Here is a 16,927-nt window from a genome sequence, read left to right as displayed (position 1 = left end):
ATCCTCCCTAACTACCTCGACTGCAATCAATTGTACTAATCAAAGAGATCAATAAGCTCTCTGGAGTTAAAAAAAGACCAATCCTAAGTCCCATCAATACGGAGAAAATCAATGAACTATTTGCATCCAATATAACCATGGTATTAAACTATTGCATAATAGAATCCTTTCTAACTAAGGGTCAAACCAAATTGAACATCGACAATCGTCACCTATAAAGAATCAAACCAAGGGCCACAATCTGACTTGAACACAAAGGATAGCCTGTCAAGAAGATTTAGAGGAACTAACTGACCAAATACTTCGACCATTCAAGCTATAGTCCTCTACACAAGTGACCATAGAGAACTCAAATGAAACAAATAAGCTATATTAGATTCATGATAGCAGCATCATTCCAAGAATGAATTTGGTGGATACCAAGACCATCCTCGCATAATAAAAGGTAAACATCTGACTAAGCAACATTTGCCCCACCAATACTATCTAACTTCTCTTTCTAGAAATAGGATCAAAGACCATGATTTAGGTCTTGAATTACATTAGCAGACAAAACAAATACACTTGCCCAATAAGCCTAAAAACTCTAATGAACAAAATGGATAAGCTGTATTTTGCCAACATAAGACAAATACCCACTTGACCAACTTCTCACACGGACAATAATCTTCTCTAAAAGAGGCAAATAATCTGCATATAAGAGCCTACTAGAGAAGATATCAAATAAGGAGAGATGCCAATGAGATTTTCATGAATGCTAAAAGAACTTCAACCTCATCCAGATCCATGTTAGCACAAAAACAATGAGCTTTTCTCACCATTAGCAATAAGATCAGAAACCCCTGAAATTGCCTCAAAAGCATCTGCACAAAAGAGGCCAAATCATTGTCCACAACACTAAAAGTCATCAAGTCATTAATAAAACAAAGATGAATGAACGCAATCTGATCACAACAATAATGAAGTCGAAAGGAAGGAGGAGGAAAATTCAAAAATCGAGATAAAAACTTCCATGACAATCACAAAGAGGTATGATGATAAAAGATTCTCTTGCCAATGATCTTTTTTCTAGGTAAATACCCCTTAAAATACCCACTAATAAAAATAGAATACATAGAATAGGTAATACAAACCCAAATCCAACCATTAATAAAAATAGAATACATAAGATAGGTAATACAAACTCTAATCCAACTCACAAATCTACAAGAGTGTACCCCAATAGCTAGAAGGGTGCCAAATAGGAAATCTCAATTAACATAGTCACAAGTCTTTTGGAGATCTACCTTCATCACACACCAATCTTTACCATCATTTTTATAGTCACCTCCCACAATCTCCTCATAAAGCAAAATATTGTCTATAATATTGCGACCTTTCAGAAAGGCAGACTAATTGGGACTAATGAAGGAAACCATACACTAAGTCAATTCACAATAGTCTTTCATATGCACTTATATAGTATGTTGCAACAAGAAATCAACCAGAAATCTCTAAGCCTCCTAGATTGGACCTTTTTAGAACCAGAGTGATCAATGAGGGAGGAAAAAAGTCAAAGAAATGGAGGACAACATCACAAAGTTTATGCCTAACCACAATCCAAACAACTTCAAAGAACCTCTATCCAAATTAGGGGCTTTCCCACATCGAAAATAATACAGAGCGAACATCCTCTCTAGTAATAGCCTCACACAAAGTTGAAGAATTTAATTCCTTAGCGAAAGCGTATTAACGCAGTGCTATGTTTAATCAATTTTGAAAAACTCAAAACAAAGAAATAATATAGAATAAACATCTATAATTTAAGGCATGCTTTTGAAGAGGATGAGGGGAAGAGAAAAAACTTACCCTTGAAGACTCTTCTTCTTGCAACTCCTCTCCACAAATCGGAACAGTACGTACCTCGAATTCAACGTTCTACAAAAGCTTCCCACAAACCGAACAAGTCATAGGGGACACCACCACTTGGACTTCCTTGCTATTCTCAGACAAGTAATACAAATTGTGGGATTTGTTTTAGTTTTGGAAGAGGAAGGGAACTTGGAGAGAGGATTTGAGAGATTTATTGTTTTTTTTTTTTTTGCAAAAACTCGTGATGCTTTTTGTAACTTTTTACATAACCTCAAAATGAGAGACCATGATATGAGGGGAATAACTCCCTTTCACTCCAATAACCATTCCCCTGCAACTGTAGGAAAGTTAAATTTTAAATAAAAATATTATTTAATATAAATTTAATTAAAACCAAATCTAAAATTCCTTTTTAATAAAATATATATAATTAATTAGTCTCATTAATTAATTAAACATGCATTTAAATCATATTTAAATATATAACTCCCTCATAACCTATAGTTTTATTATGAATCTCATTCATATTAGTTTTAACTTATATTTTTTATATAAATCCTATTCATATAAATAGTATTTGAATCTTATTCAAACACATTACTCTCATATATAATATAGTATTAATTATAAATCATATTTCTAATTTATTATATATATGATAAAGTATCAATGTACATTATATTAATTTGTATCTTACTCAAATATTTATCTCTCTTATATATAGTATTAATTATAAATCATGTTTATAATTAACAATATATTATAATGTATCAATATACATTATAGTTTATATTAATCACATTAATATAAAATTTTTCTTAAATAATTTGAACAATTTAAATTATTCCAAAACCATTTATTCATAATTTTATCCTTATCGAGCTAGGAAGGGGGCCTAATGGACTTACAGATTAGAATATTCGATGATTTGAGATTAATTAATTAAACTCTGTAATTAAGTAATCAACATTCCTTGATTGCAGGTCACTTGATTAAAGACTCACAGCTACATTATTCGCACTGTAGATACATTTCTATGTCTACGAATATAATCAATCAATAGTAAGTCGACCCTTCACGAATTGCCCGTATCTATAGCTTTATCAAATTATCGTTTACCCTTGTAATTACATCTAACTTCTTAAGTACCACTAATCCCTCTAATGAACAATTAATTATATTCCAACTATAAACTAGACCCCTCTCTAGTCAGTGAGAGGGTGAGACGCATCTTTGTTAAAGACTCAGAATCAGCCCTTAAGGGAGCAATTCATCTACTTACCCTAAATACGGAAAGAAGTGAATTTCATCTTGTGTAGCTATGTTCCAGCTCCTTACTTGAACAAATCCCCAAAATAGAAGGCTTATGGAGTTGGTGAATCTGATCACTCTCACCAAGACAACTCAAAGGTGTTGGATTTTATGCCCTAAAACTCGTACATAGTAAATGTAAATAATTGACCGTCATTAATAAAGAGTCATTGTTAGATCTAAAAAAGAGCTAATATTATGTCCTTAATCCCGCTATTATTAAATAATTCTTATGCTTAAATTGTCTAATTTGTAGGTAAATCGATCCCAAAGGGCAAGCCTGTCATTTGGATAAAAATCAAGCCAAAAAAGAAGCAAAAACGGGAGTTGATGCACTATGTTGAAAGAAGACATATAAATACCAAACTGCCCTTGAAGCCAGCGTTGCAGCCATCCCTCGACCCTCATGTGACGCTGAGAGGCAATAAGCACCACTTTTGAGATGGGCAGTCAGTGTTGCAAAGCTAACACAACGCTCTAGCACAATGATATAGGACAGAAGCATGCAAACTGTTAGGGTTGACGCCCTAAATCTCATAGGATCCTATAGTTTATAAATGTACTAAACAAACTCGTTGTCTATTTTATGAAATATATGATTTTTTATTCCATGTTTTAGTTGCATTCACCAAAAACTAATAAACTAACATCCAAGGTTACCTTGTAGCTGAAACATATATGTAGAGACATATGGATTGATCATGTTTAAGTAATAACTTAAATGGTCTGTAGTATATGGATAAGGCTAGGTACCTTATCCTAGTGACACTACGAGTATGACCCGCTTTGTAGGTGTTGCAATTATTGTAAAATGCTACAAATAATCTAATCCTGATCATTCATGCATGTGAGCAGGGATATTCTATACAAATAAATTTGTATAAGACTGGACCATGAAATATTTAGTCTCTTTATATAACAACGTTCATATAGAGACTTTCACCAAGATGACCATAGGTAACATAACCTGAATCCTGAGTAAGTTGTGAACTCCTGTCTATGAGGATAATCCTTTGATTTGTATGGGTAAGAGTGGCCAGATCGCCGACTCAACAAGCCTACCATTTTGGGGATTCGTCTGATTGGGGAGCTGGGTAATAGCTACACAAGAAGGAATTCACTCCTTCCCCGAGGTCGAGGTAAGTAGATAAATTGCTCCCTTAAGGGCTGATTTCGAGGCTTGAACAATGTGGCGCCACACCCTCTCTTGGCCCGAGAGGAGTTTAGTCGTAGTTGGACTATGATCTATTGTTCATTAAAGGGTTCAGTGGTACTTAAGAAGTTAGATGTGACTACATGGGCAAAACGGTAATGGTCTAGTTGTACTTATGAGTAATTTGTGAAGAGTCATCCTACTATTGATTGGTTATATCCAATGGACACAGAAATATATATGTACTGCGAAGAGTGCAGCTACTAGTCTTTAGTGGAGAGCCTGACAGTTAACGGATGATAAATAATTTAATTAAAAGATTTGATTAATTATTCATGAACCATTGGAGTTTCAAGCTACAGGACCATAAGGACCCCTTGGTAGCTCAATAGGATTAAATGAGAATCAATTTTTGGATTAATTTGAATTGTTCAAATTAATAGAGGGATTTAATTATATATGATATAATTAAGTTAGTTTTAATTATATGTTATATGATTATTATAATGTATTTGATACATTATAGTTTTAGTGAGAGGAAGTAAATATTTGAATATGATTCAAATATTATTATTATGTATTGGATTCATAATTGTTAAATTTAATATAAATATAATTTATATTAAATGTCATATAAGAGAGAAAAGAAACTATAGGTTAATTATATGTGATACAATATTAAAACTATAGGTTATACGTTATATATGATATAACATATAATTATATATATATATATATATTAAATGTCATTTTTTTTATTTTAAATAAAAATGAGGGAGGGAGTTACAACTCCCTCCTCCACTTTTCTCTCCACCCACGTAAGTGGGTAGTTGTTGTATTTGGCTTTTGAAAGACAAAAAAGAGTTTTCTCCTTATTGATGATCTGGTTGATCGAAACACAAAAAATTATGAAAAAGACAGAAAGAGTTCTATGAGTTTTGAGTTGTTGAAAAACGTTCTCAACTCTTCCTCCTCTCTACTCAAATCATTTTCCCTCATTTCAAAATAGCCAGAGCTCACCACTCCTGGGTTCTCTATTGTGGTAGTGTTCATGTACTTGATCGAGGAATTTTTGAAAAAAGTCTTCAAGGTGTTCGTATACTGTTCGAGGGATTCTTGAAGATTTATCTTCAAAGGTAAGTTTTCTAAAACCTAATTTTAAAGCATGTTGTAATTTATAAAAATGCATATCTTGTTATTTCTTTACTGTAAAAGTTTACATTCAATGAAAAATGGAAATTGGGACGATCCACTTTCGCTCAAGGTTCTCTTCTTTTAGATGATTTTGTTGTTGATTTGAGGAAGATGCAAGGCTAGGTAATTTTTCTTCTTGAGTTTAGTAGTTTGTTCAATTTCTTGAGGATGTTTAGTTAGTGATATTGAATTCTATGAACTCTTGAGTTTGAATTGGGTTATTTTTAATAGAATTTGATAGAATTGACTGACAAATCATTTTTGTTAGATTCTTGTATGCAAAATCTACATGGCGCTATGCATAATTGTAGATTATGTTGCACGAATTAGGAATGCATATGTCAGCGAAGACTTTTTCTAAACTCACGCTTGTTTGCCCTAGTTTAATCTTACTCAATGAATCATGCTATGAGTCTAGGCTTTTCAACTTGTAGGATGTCACAATGTATGGACCCTAATCTTATTGCAAATTAGTTTTTGCTTGGATTTCGTTGAGAAGGAAGAGTTTAAAATTAATGTAGGGTCAAATTGATTAATCTCAAACTTGGCTAAATAGATTATTAGTTTAACTAATAGGTTGTGGAGTTCATGGAATGTGCATTGTTTCTTAGCATCTAATTGTTGGAATTAAACATAACAAACTATTCCCAAGAGTCTTTTTATTGATTCATTTCAATCCAATTGTACGTTTTAGTCTCGTTCAAACTTTATTTCTTTGCATGTTTATTTTTAATTCAGTTCTTTACAAACCAAACCAAAATCCCCCTATTATATGGAATTCTTTCATCATCCTAGCTAGTTCATTGTTTCCTTGTGGATTCGACCCCATTCTTACTACTTGTACTGCTCTTTTGGTATAAGTTTTAAGCTCGGTGAACATATTTCTTTTGTTTAGTCAGAGGATCGTATGAGACAACAATCTATAATACCTGACTGTGAACAAATTGGCGCCATTGCTGGGGAAGCTTAGCAACTAGTCCAGGACAATTTTAGAATTTTGAATAAAAACAAGATAAAAAAAGACAGTGTGTTATTAATTTTCGTTTGGTGTATAACTCGCTCCTCTGGGAGTGTAAAGCTTAATTTTTTTTGCAGATATTACTCAAGAGGAGAGGCGAATCTGAAGGGAATGTAGAAGAGAGACACTGGAAGAAAAAGATCATTAAGTTGCTGAAAATTCGATAGAAGTAAAGGAAGAAGAGGGCAGGGAGAAAACTCTAAGGGAGTTGGCTAAACTAGAATGGATCAACAACTCCTGTATATTGCTTTTCCTCCAACCACTGTGCCATTCTAGCTCAAGCTTGGTTTGATAAATTTGTTGCCTGTCTTCAGGGGAGTTTCAAGGAGAACCCACACAAGGATATAAAAGATTTCCACATGGTGTGCGTAAGTATGCGACTCGTAGGCTACAGAAGAACAACCAAATATTAGAGCTTTTCATTTTTCATTACATGATGGTGTTAAGGATTTGTTGTACTACTAAGCCCTCAGGTCTATAATTGTAGGAATCTATGAAGGCTATGAGCAAAAATGCGGATCGTCCGAAATTTTTGTTTTCACAAAACACAAATTACAGAAACATGATTATGCAAAAAACACAAAAATTGCAGCATGCAAAATAAAATTAAAGAAAGAAGAAGTATAGGATTTGAGAAACCCTTAGCTTTGAAGAACAAATTTCTTCACGAAAGTTCCCTTCTCCAGATTGTTAAGAACAAAATACGATCGTTCTCCAAATGGCCACCACCATAAAAATTTCCTCTGTATTCTCTAAGATGAGAATCCAAGGAATTGGATGGGCTCATGGAATTTTGGGAGAGAAGAAGATTGAGATTTGAGAGGGAAAGGAGACTAGGAGAAAATCATAGATAAATCCAATTGTTTTCTTAATTCTTCTATTAAGAAGATCAAGTAAAAAAAAAACCACTATGTCCCTAACTCCCTATCACGTATGAAAAAGAGAGAAAAGAGGGGGAGGGAGTTAACTCCCTCCCATAATTAAATTCAAAATTTAATATTAAATAAATATAATATAATATAATATATATTTGTAAAATAACTAACTTATCATATAATATATATATTAAATCATATGTTATATCGCATATAACACGTAATCTATAGTTTTTATATTGTATCAAATACAATATAACCTATAGTTCTTTTAATTTTCTCATTAATGCACATTATTTAATATAAATCTCATTTATACTAAATTTAGTTATATGAATCCAATCCACATAATTAATATTTGAATCATATTCAATATTTCCTTTCAAATAAACTTTATATTATAATGTATCAAATACATTATAGTAATTATATCATATATAATTAAATTAAATTAACTATATCACATATAATTAATTCCCTCAATTAATTTGAACAATTCAAATTAATCCAAAATTGATTCTCATTTAATCCTTGTTGAGCTACAGAGGGGACCTCATGGACCTGTAGCTTGAAGCTCCAATGGTACTAATAATTAATTAAACTTCTTCAATTATATTATTCAACATCCATTAACTGTCGGACACTCCACTAAAGACCGACAGCTATATTTTTCGTACTATAAATATATTTCTATGTCTATTGGATATAACCAGTCAATAGTACGATGATCCTTCACAAATTGCTCATAAGTACAAATAGGCCAAAATTACCGTTTTACCCCTTTAGTTACATCTAACTCCTTAATACCACCGATCCCTCTAATGAACAATAAGTCATAGTCCAACTATGACTAAACCCCTCTCAGGCTAGGAGAGAGTGTGGAGCCACATTGTTCAAGCCCCGAAATCAGTCCTTTAGGGAGCAATTTATCTACTTTCCCTGATGTTGGGGAATGAGTGAATTCTGTCTTGTGTAGCTATGTTCCCAACTCCCCAATCAGACAAATCCCCAAAATTGTAGGATTATTGAGTCGGTGATCTTGCCAATCTCACCCATACAAATCAAATGACCGCCTTCATAGGCAGAAGTTCACAACTCACTCAGGATTCAGGTCATATCACCTATGGTCATCCTGGTGAAATGTAAGTCTCTATTATGAACGACGTTATATAATGAGACTAGTCATTTCGTGATTTGGTTTTATACAAACTCCTTTGTATACAAGACCCCCGCTCACATGTCTCCACATGAATGATTAAGATCAGATAATTTGTAGAACATTACAACAATTGTAATACCTACAAACCGAGCCATACTAGTAGTGTCACCAGGATAAGGTACCAGGATAAGGTACCTAGCCTTATCCATCTACTACAGACCATTTAGATTATCACTTAAATATGATCCACCTGTATGTCTCTACATACATGTTTAAGCTACAAGATAACCTTGGATATTAGTTTATTGGTTTGTGGTTAATGCAATTAATTTTGAAATAAAACATCACATATTTTATTACATAAATCAAATGTTTGTACATTAAAGTTACAAACTATAGTACCCAATGAGATTTAGGGCATTAACTCTAACAAATTAACATATAGTTTAATATATATATTATATGAAAAATTAGTTATTATATAAATATATATTATATTTTATTATATTTATTTTAATATAAAGTTTTTTTTTAATTCTCTCATTAATACATGGTATTTAATATAAATCTCATTTATGTTAAAATTAATTATATGAATCCAATTCACATGATTAATATTTGAATCATATTCAAATATTTATATCATCTCAAATAAACTATATATTATAATGTATCAAATACATTATAGTAATTATATCATATATAATTAAATTAAATTAATTAGATCTCTTATAATTAACTCCCCCAATTAATTTAAACAATTCAAATTAATCTAAAATTAATTTTAATTAAATCTCCGTTGTGCTACAAAGGGGACCTCATGGAATTGTAGTTTGAACCTTCAATGATACTTGAATAATTAATTAAACTCCTTTAATTAAAGGAGTTTAATTAATTATTCAACACCCATTAACTATCGGGCCATCCACTAAAACGAAAGCTGCACTGTTCGCACTACAGATATATTTATGTGTCCATTAGATATAACTAGTCAACAAGGAAATGACCCTTCACAAATTGCTTGTAAGTACAGCTAGACCAAAATTATCGTTTTGCCCCTGTAGTTACATCTAACTCCTTAATACCACTGATCCCTCTAATAAACAATAAGTCATAATCCAACTATGAAAAAATCCCTCTCAGGCTAGGAGAGGGTGTGTCGCCTGTCTAAGCCTTTGAATTAGCCCTTAAGGGAGCAATTTATCTACTTTTCTCAACATCGAAAAAGAAGTGAATTCCGTCTTGTGTACCTGTGTTTCCAGCTCCCTAATCAGACAAATCCCCAAAATGGTTGGCTTGTTGAGTCGGTGATCTAGCCGCTCTCATCCATACAAATCAGGCAGAAGTTCATAAATCACTAAGGATTAAAGTCATGTCACTTATGGTCATCCTAGTGAAATGTAAGTCTCTATTATGAACAACGTTATATAAAGAAACTAAACATTTTGTAATCTATTCTTATACAAACTCCTTTGTATAGAATATCCCCGCTCACATGTCTATACATGAATGATCAGGATCAGATCATTTGTAGCACTTTACAATAATTGTAACACCTACAAAATGGGTCATACTCGTAGTGTCACCAGGATAAGGTATCCAGTCTTATCCATCTACTACAGACCATTTAGTTTATCACTTAAACATGATCCACCTGTATGTCTCTTAAGGAACTTTTGAAGATCCTTGAGTGGAAGTGTGGAGATCAATCTAAAATTTATTTTCATATAATCAAAATTACAAAATATAAACGTTATGCATAATAATAAATTTACAACATGCAAACATAAATGAAAAAGGAATTAGGGTGAGAGAAGATCAACCCTTGAAGAAACCTTCTTCACGAATTTCCCTTCTTTGGATTTGTCAGAAACAAATTCGATCTAAATGGTCACAACCACAAAAAGAGCCTCCTATATTCTCTAATGGGATAAGAGTGACCAAGGAGTTGTGGACCCTCAGAACTTTTGAAGAGAGGGAAAAAGTTTGAGAGAGGAAGAGGGGAAGAATAGAGAACTTTTCTCAGAAATAGTTTTATGTGTTTTGCTCTGTCAAACTCAAGGGAAGAAGAAGATGGTAACAACTCCTTGCACCACTCCCACTCATGTATATATTTTTATATTAACCATTTTATCATATAATATATATATTAAACTATATGATATATCAAATTTAACATATAACCTATAGTTTAATATTGTATCCAATACAATATAACCTATAGTTTAGTTCTCTCATTAACGATATTTAATATAAATCCCATTTATATTAAATTTAATTATATGAATCCAGTTCACTTAATTAATATTTGAATCATATTCAAATATTTATTTCCTCTCAAATAAACTTTATATTATAATATATTAAATACATTATAGTAATTATTCCCTCAATTAATTTGAACAATTCAAATTAATCCAAAATTGATTCTCGTTTAATCCCTGTTGATCTACATAGGGGATCTCATGGATCTGTAGATTAAAGCTCCAATGATACTTGAATAATTAATTAAACTCTTTAATTAAATTATTCAACATCCATTAACTATTGGGCACTCCACTAAATGCCGACAGTTGCACTTTTCGTACTACAAATATATTTTTGTGTCTATTGGATATAACCAGTCAATAGTGCAATGACTATTCATAAATTGCTCAAGTATAGCTAGGCCAAAATTATTGTTTTGCCTCTATAATTATATTTAGTTCCTTAAGTACCACTGATCCCTCTAACGAACAATAAGTCATAATCCAACTATGAACAAACTCCTCTCGGGCCAGGAAAGGGTGTGATGCCACATAGTTCAAGCCCCAGAATCAACCCATAAGGGAGCAATTTATCTACTTTTCTCGACATTGGGGAAGGAGTGAATTTTTTCTTGTGTAGTTGTGTTCTTGGCTCCCCAATTAGACGAATCCTCAAAATGGTAGGCTTGTTGAGTCGGCGATAATGGCCACTCTCACCCATACAAATCAAAGGATCGCCTCCATAGGCAAGAGTTCACAACTCACTCAGGATTTAGGTCATGTCACTTATGGTCAGCCTGGTGAAATGTAAGTCTCTATTATGAATGGCGTTATATAATGAGACTAGTCATTTCATGGTCCGGTCTTATAAAAACTCCTTTATATAGAATACCCCTGCTCACATGTCTCTATATGAATGATAATGGCAGATCATTTATAGCACTTTACACCAATCGTAACATCTACAAAGCGGGTTGTACTCGTAGTGTCACAAGGATAAGGTATCCAACCTTATCCATCTACTACAGACCATTTAGGTTATCACTTAAACATGATCCATCTGTATGTCTCTACATACATGTTTAAGCTACAGATGATAACATTGAATGTTAGTTTATTGGTTTGTGGGTTTAATGCTACTAAATGTCAAATAAAAATCTCATATTTTATTAATTAAATAAAAAGTTTGTACAATACAATTACAAACTACAGGACCTTACAAGATTTAAGGCATCAACCCCAACAATCTCCTACTTGTCCTAAAGCTAGTGGGGTGTACAATATACAAATCAATAAACTAGAGCATAACACGCATCCAATACAAAATCTCCCACTTACCCTAGACTAAATGTGGCATGTCCCGTAGACTCATACTCTGTAGGTAACATTCAAACACCTTTCCCGTGAGGGCTTTGTAAATGGATTAGCAATGTTGTGCTCTAAAGCTATCTATGTGACAATCACGTCCCCTCGATGCACAATCTCTTGAATGAGATGATGTTTCTCGTGTTTATGACTCCGAGGCTCTCGAGAATTAGCCATAGCACAACTATTATCACAATAAAGGGTGATGAGCTTTGACATGTCTAGAACCATTTCCAAAACTATCAAGAATTTCCTGAGCCACACAGCTTCCTTAGTAGCTTCACAAGCCACTACGTACTCAGCCTCCATGGTGGAGTCAACAATGCACTCTTGCTTGGTGCTTCTCTAGACTACTGCTCCTCTGTTAAAAGTAAACACTAATCCTGATATGGATTTCCTAGAATCCTTATTAGTCTAAAATCACAATCCGTGTATCCTGTGATGATCAAATCTTTAGAACCATACACAAGCATGTAGTCTCTCATTCTCTATAGATACTTGAGGATGTTCTTAACGACAGTCCAGTGATCAAATCCTAGATTAGACATATATCTACTGACTATCCCATTGCATAGCAGATGTTAGGTTTAGTACATAATATCGAATACATTAGGCTGCTACCAGCCGATGCATAAGGGATCCGTCTCATTTCCTCAACTTCTTGAGGTGTCTTAGGACACTGTTCCGTAGACAATATAACTCCATTCCTGAAAGGGAGTAAATATCTCTTGGAGTTATGCATCAAAAATTTGACAAGCATCTTGTCAATGTACGATGCCTAAGACAGAGCAACTGAATTATTCTTTCGATATCTAAAGATCTGAATTCCCAAAACAAATTGAGTTCCTTCCAAATCTTTCATTTGTAATTGTGTCGCTAACCAGTTCTTAACTACAGTCAGTAGACCTACATCATTCCCAAGAGTAGGATATCGTCTATATACAACACTAGAAAAGCTACTGAATTGTTGATGATCCTCTTGCATACACAAGACTCATCAACATTCCGATCAAAGCTATAAGATTTGATCGTAGTATCAAAACTTATATTCTAAGATCTAGAAGCTTGCTTCAATCCATATATACACCGATTAAGCCTGCAAACCTTTTTCTCTTGACCTTGGGTTATGAATCCCTCAGGTTGCTACATATAAATGGTCTCCTCAGAAAGGCAGTCTTGACGTCCATTTGCTAGATCTCATAGCCATAATATGAGGCAATGGACAGGAGAATTCAGATAGACTTTAACATGACAATAGGTGAGAAAGTCTCCTCATAGTCAACTCCTTCAACCTAGGTATAACCCCTTGCCATAAGTCTAGCCTTGAATATTTACACCTTCCTATTAGTACCTCGTTTTCTCTTGTAGATCCATTTGCAACCTCTAGCTTTTACCCCATCAGGTTGATCTACAAGATCCCAAATTGAATTGAAGTACATAGACTCCATTTCAAGATCCATAGCTTTGATCCACTCATATTTGTCAACATCCTCCATTGCTTTCTTGTAAGACAATGGATCCTCAACATCTCTATCAGCTATCATAGCTAGGATTTATGTTAAACCCATATAACAGACAGATGGATTTCACTACAAACAAACGATGGACTGCCAAATCCGTGCGTGCCCCCCCCCCCCCCACTACGTTGAGGTTCCTCAACTTTGAGGTGGATTTGACCTTCTAGATGATCCAACTTCAACAACTCTTGTTAAAGTGTTGGGTTCTTCAACAACTCTTGTTGAAGTTTCAGTAGTTTCTTTGGAAATTTCATTCAACACAATTTTACTACAGAGTATGTGCTCCCTTATATGGTATTCTTCAAGAAAAGTAGCATTTTTCGACACAAACACTTTATTTTCCTTAGGGTCGAAGAAGTAACCACCTCTTGTTCCTTTGGGGTAGCCTACAAATAGGCACAATTTTGAACAAGGTTCCACTTTCTTAGGATTTGCCTTAAACTCATATGTTGGACAACCCCAGATTCTGAAATGACGTAAACTAGCTTTACGACCATTCCATAACTCCAAAGGTGTTCTCATAACACTCTTGGATGGAACACAGTTCAAAATATACGTTGTAGTCTGTATTGCAAAACCCCAAAATGAATTAGGTAAGGAAGTGTAACTCATCATCGACTAAACCATGCCAATAGGGTTCAATTTCTCCTTTTGATACACCATTTTGCTGAGGTGTACCAGATGCTGAGAATTGGGATACAATTCCATGCTTTATCAAATAGTTCTGGAATGTAAGATTCAAAAACTCTCCACCTTGATCTAATCGAAATGTCTTAATTGTTTTATTCAATGCATTTTCATCTTTGACCTTAAACTCTTTGAACTTTTCAAAGGATTCAGACTTATGTTGCATTAAATGAACATACCTATACATTGAATAATCATCAGTAAAGGTGATGAAATATCCAAACCCTCATCTTGCTTTTACATTTATCGGACCATAGAGATCTGAATGTACAAGCTTTAAGGGTTCTTTGGCCCTATGACCTTTTCCAGTAAAAGATCTTTTAGTCAAAGCCTTCACGACATGATTCACACATAGGTAAAGAGTTTTCTTCTAACTCTTTTAGAAGTTCATTCTTTATCAATCTCTCAATCCTATTGAGATTGATGTGCCCTAATCCTAGTTGCCAAAGTTGGACATTTTCTTTAGGAGAAATTTTAAGTATTTTATTTTGGGTTACTGTAGTTTAAACATTTAAGTGTAAAGAGGGCTTTAATCACTAACGACCTTAGCAAATAAAGATTATTTTCCAGCTTAGCAGAACAAATATTAATACCATTATTTGAAATAAACACTTTATTTATAGAGAATTGAATACAATAATTATGTTCTAACAAACACTTTACAGAAATTAAGTTCCTTTTCAGACCAGGAACAACATATACACTTTCAAGCAAAACATATTTATTCTATAAAGTCAGTTGGAGTCCTCCCACTACCACAGTCGAGACAACATGCTCAGTTCCAACATGCATCGTCATCTCCTCAGCTTCTAGTTGTCACCAAGAACTAATTCCCTAAGATGAAGAACAAACATGGTTAATGGCGTCTGAATCAATTATCCAGACAGAATCATCATTCTCCACTAAACAGGTCTCCAATACAAATAAATCATTTTTACCTTGCTTGGCATTCTTCTTTTCTGCCAAGTCTCTTCCAATGTCCCTGTGGTTGTAATGGAAATAAATTCCCTTTGCAGCCTTGGCCTTTTTGCCCTTCTGGGCAACAGTTGGTGGGTTAGTTTTCCCTTTTCTACCTTTCTTCTTCTTTCACTTTTTGGTGCTGGAAAAAGAAGGTATAGACTTAGTTCTAGAGAACGATCCTTTGTAAAACTTCTTTAAGGATGAGGTAACATTTTCCTTTTCTTTTTTGTTGCTTGCTTTTCATCAAGGATTGAAAAGTCTGAAGCTCATTAAGTAAGTTGGTCAGGTTGTAGTCAATCCTACTCATAACAGCATTGCTACAAAACTGAATGAAACTTTCAGGTAAAGATTCCAAAATGAAGCTAACCTGATTGGCTTCATTAATGAAAGACCCATTCATCTCTGCCACGTTGAAGTGGACCATCATGTTGAGAACATGTTCTCTAACAGATGCCCTTTCTTGCATATGGACATTGAAGATGGGTTCAAGAGCGTCGTGCCTGAGTTGTGCAGACGGTTGTCCGAACATCCTCCGCAAGGACTCCATAATCTCATAGGCAGTGATCATGGGCTCATACTTCTTGGCCAAGACTTCTAAAAGTTTCGCCAAGATATATGCTCGGGCCTTCTCGTTTGCCCGTGTCCAACGCTCGTATGCCTTTTGAACATCTTGAGTGGCATTTGGAGCAGGAATAGGAGGACATTCCTCCATTAGGACAAAACGAAGATCACCAATGATCAGTATAGTATTGATTGTGTTTTTCTAGGATGTATAATTATTGCCTGTTAGTTTGTCGGCGACGAGCAGATTTAAAGTCGTGGAAGTCATAATTAAATTGCTAAAATCATACAAATTATTTGTATTAGTATATCTTGCATTAATCCATTTAGAAAAACCAATCAATTTTAGCAAAATAATCTAATGCACCTTAAGTGACATCTATTTTGCAATGATGCTTCAGTGAGACAGGACAAAAGCCACCACAAGGCGATCAGGTGCCCCTTCATTGAAATGAGACTATTTCAACCAATAGACAGAACAACCCTTTGTTACTATAACTATCAGTCACCATTGTTCGGTCCAGAAAAAGTTAAACTTGCTTAACGTTTCTATAACCCCTCATTTTAGATGCTAAAGATCCATCTCAATGAGCCAACCGTAGGGAAAAACCGATTGAGGCAAAAACTAAAGTAACCATTATCCATTTATGAAGTTTGAATAAAGTGCCATGCAAAATTCCATCTGTAGGAGGACACTCAAGGTGACAGGAGGCCGAGCATGAAACTTTACTTCAAACTAATGAGAGAGATCGAGGGATGAGTTGACACTTGTCCTGCTCCCACTTACTATAAACACTCTCTTCATTCACCTTGGTATTGATCTATACAAACACCATCCGTATGGGGACACTCAAGGTGCCTTGAGGCCAAGTATGGATCTCAAAGTGTGAACATTTAGGGAGAAATATGAAGAGGAAAAATGAAGTATCATATACCCCATTTTCCTCCCACTGAGCATTTTACCTACGGTTAATTAACGTACGAAAATCTGGCTACTGATTTTAACTCAATGTTTGTTTAATTTTCCCAA

This window comes from Benincasa hispida, chromosome 1 (assembly GCF_009727055.1).
Source record: "Benincasa hispida cultivar B227 chromosome 1, ASM972705v1, whole genome shotgun sequence".
NCBI lineage: Eukaryota > Viridiplantae > Streptophyta > Magnoliopsida > Cucurbitales > Cucurbitaceae > Benincasa > Benincasa hispida.
The sequence above is the reverse complement of the archived record's forward strand: the minus strand, read 5'-3'. Positions refer to the sequence as shown.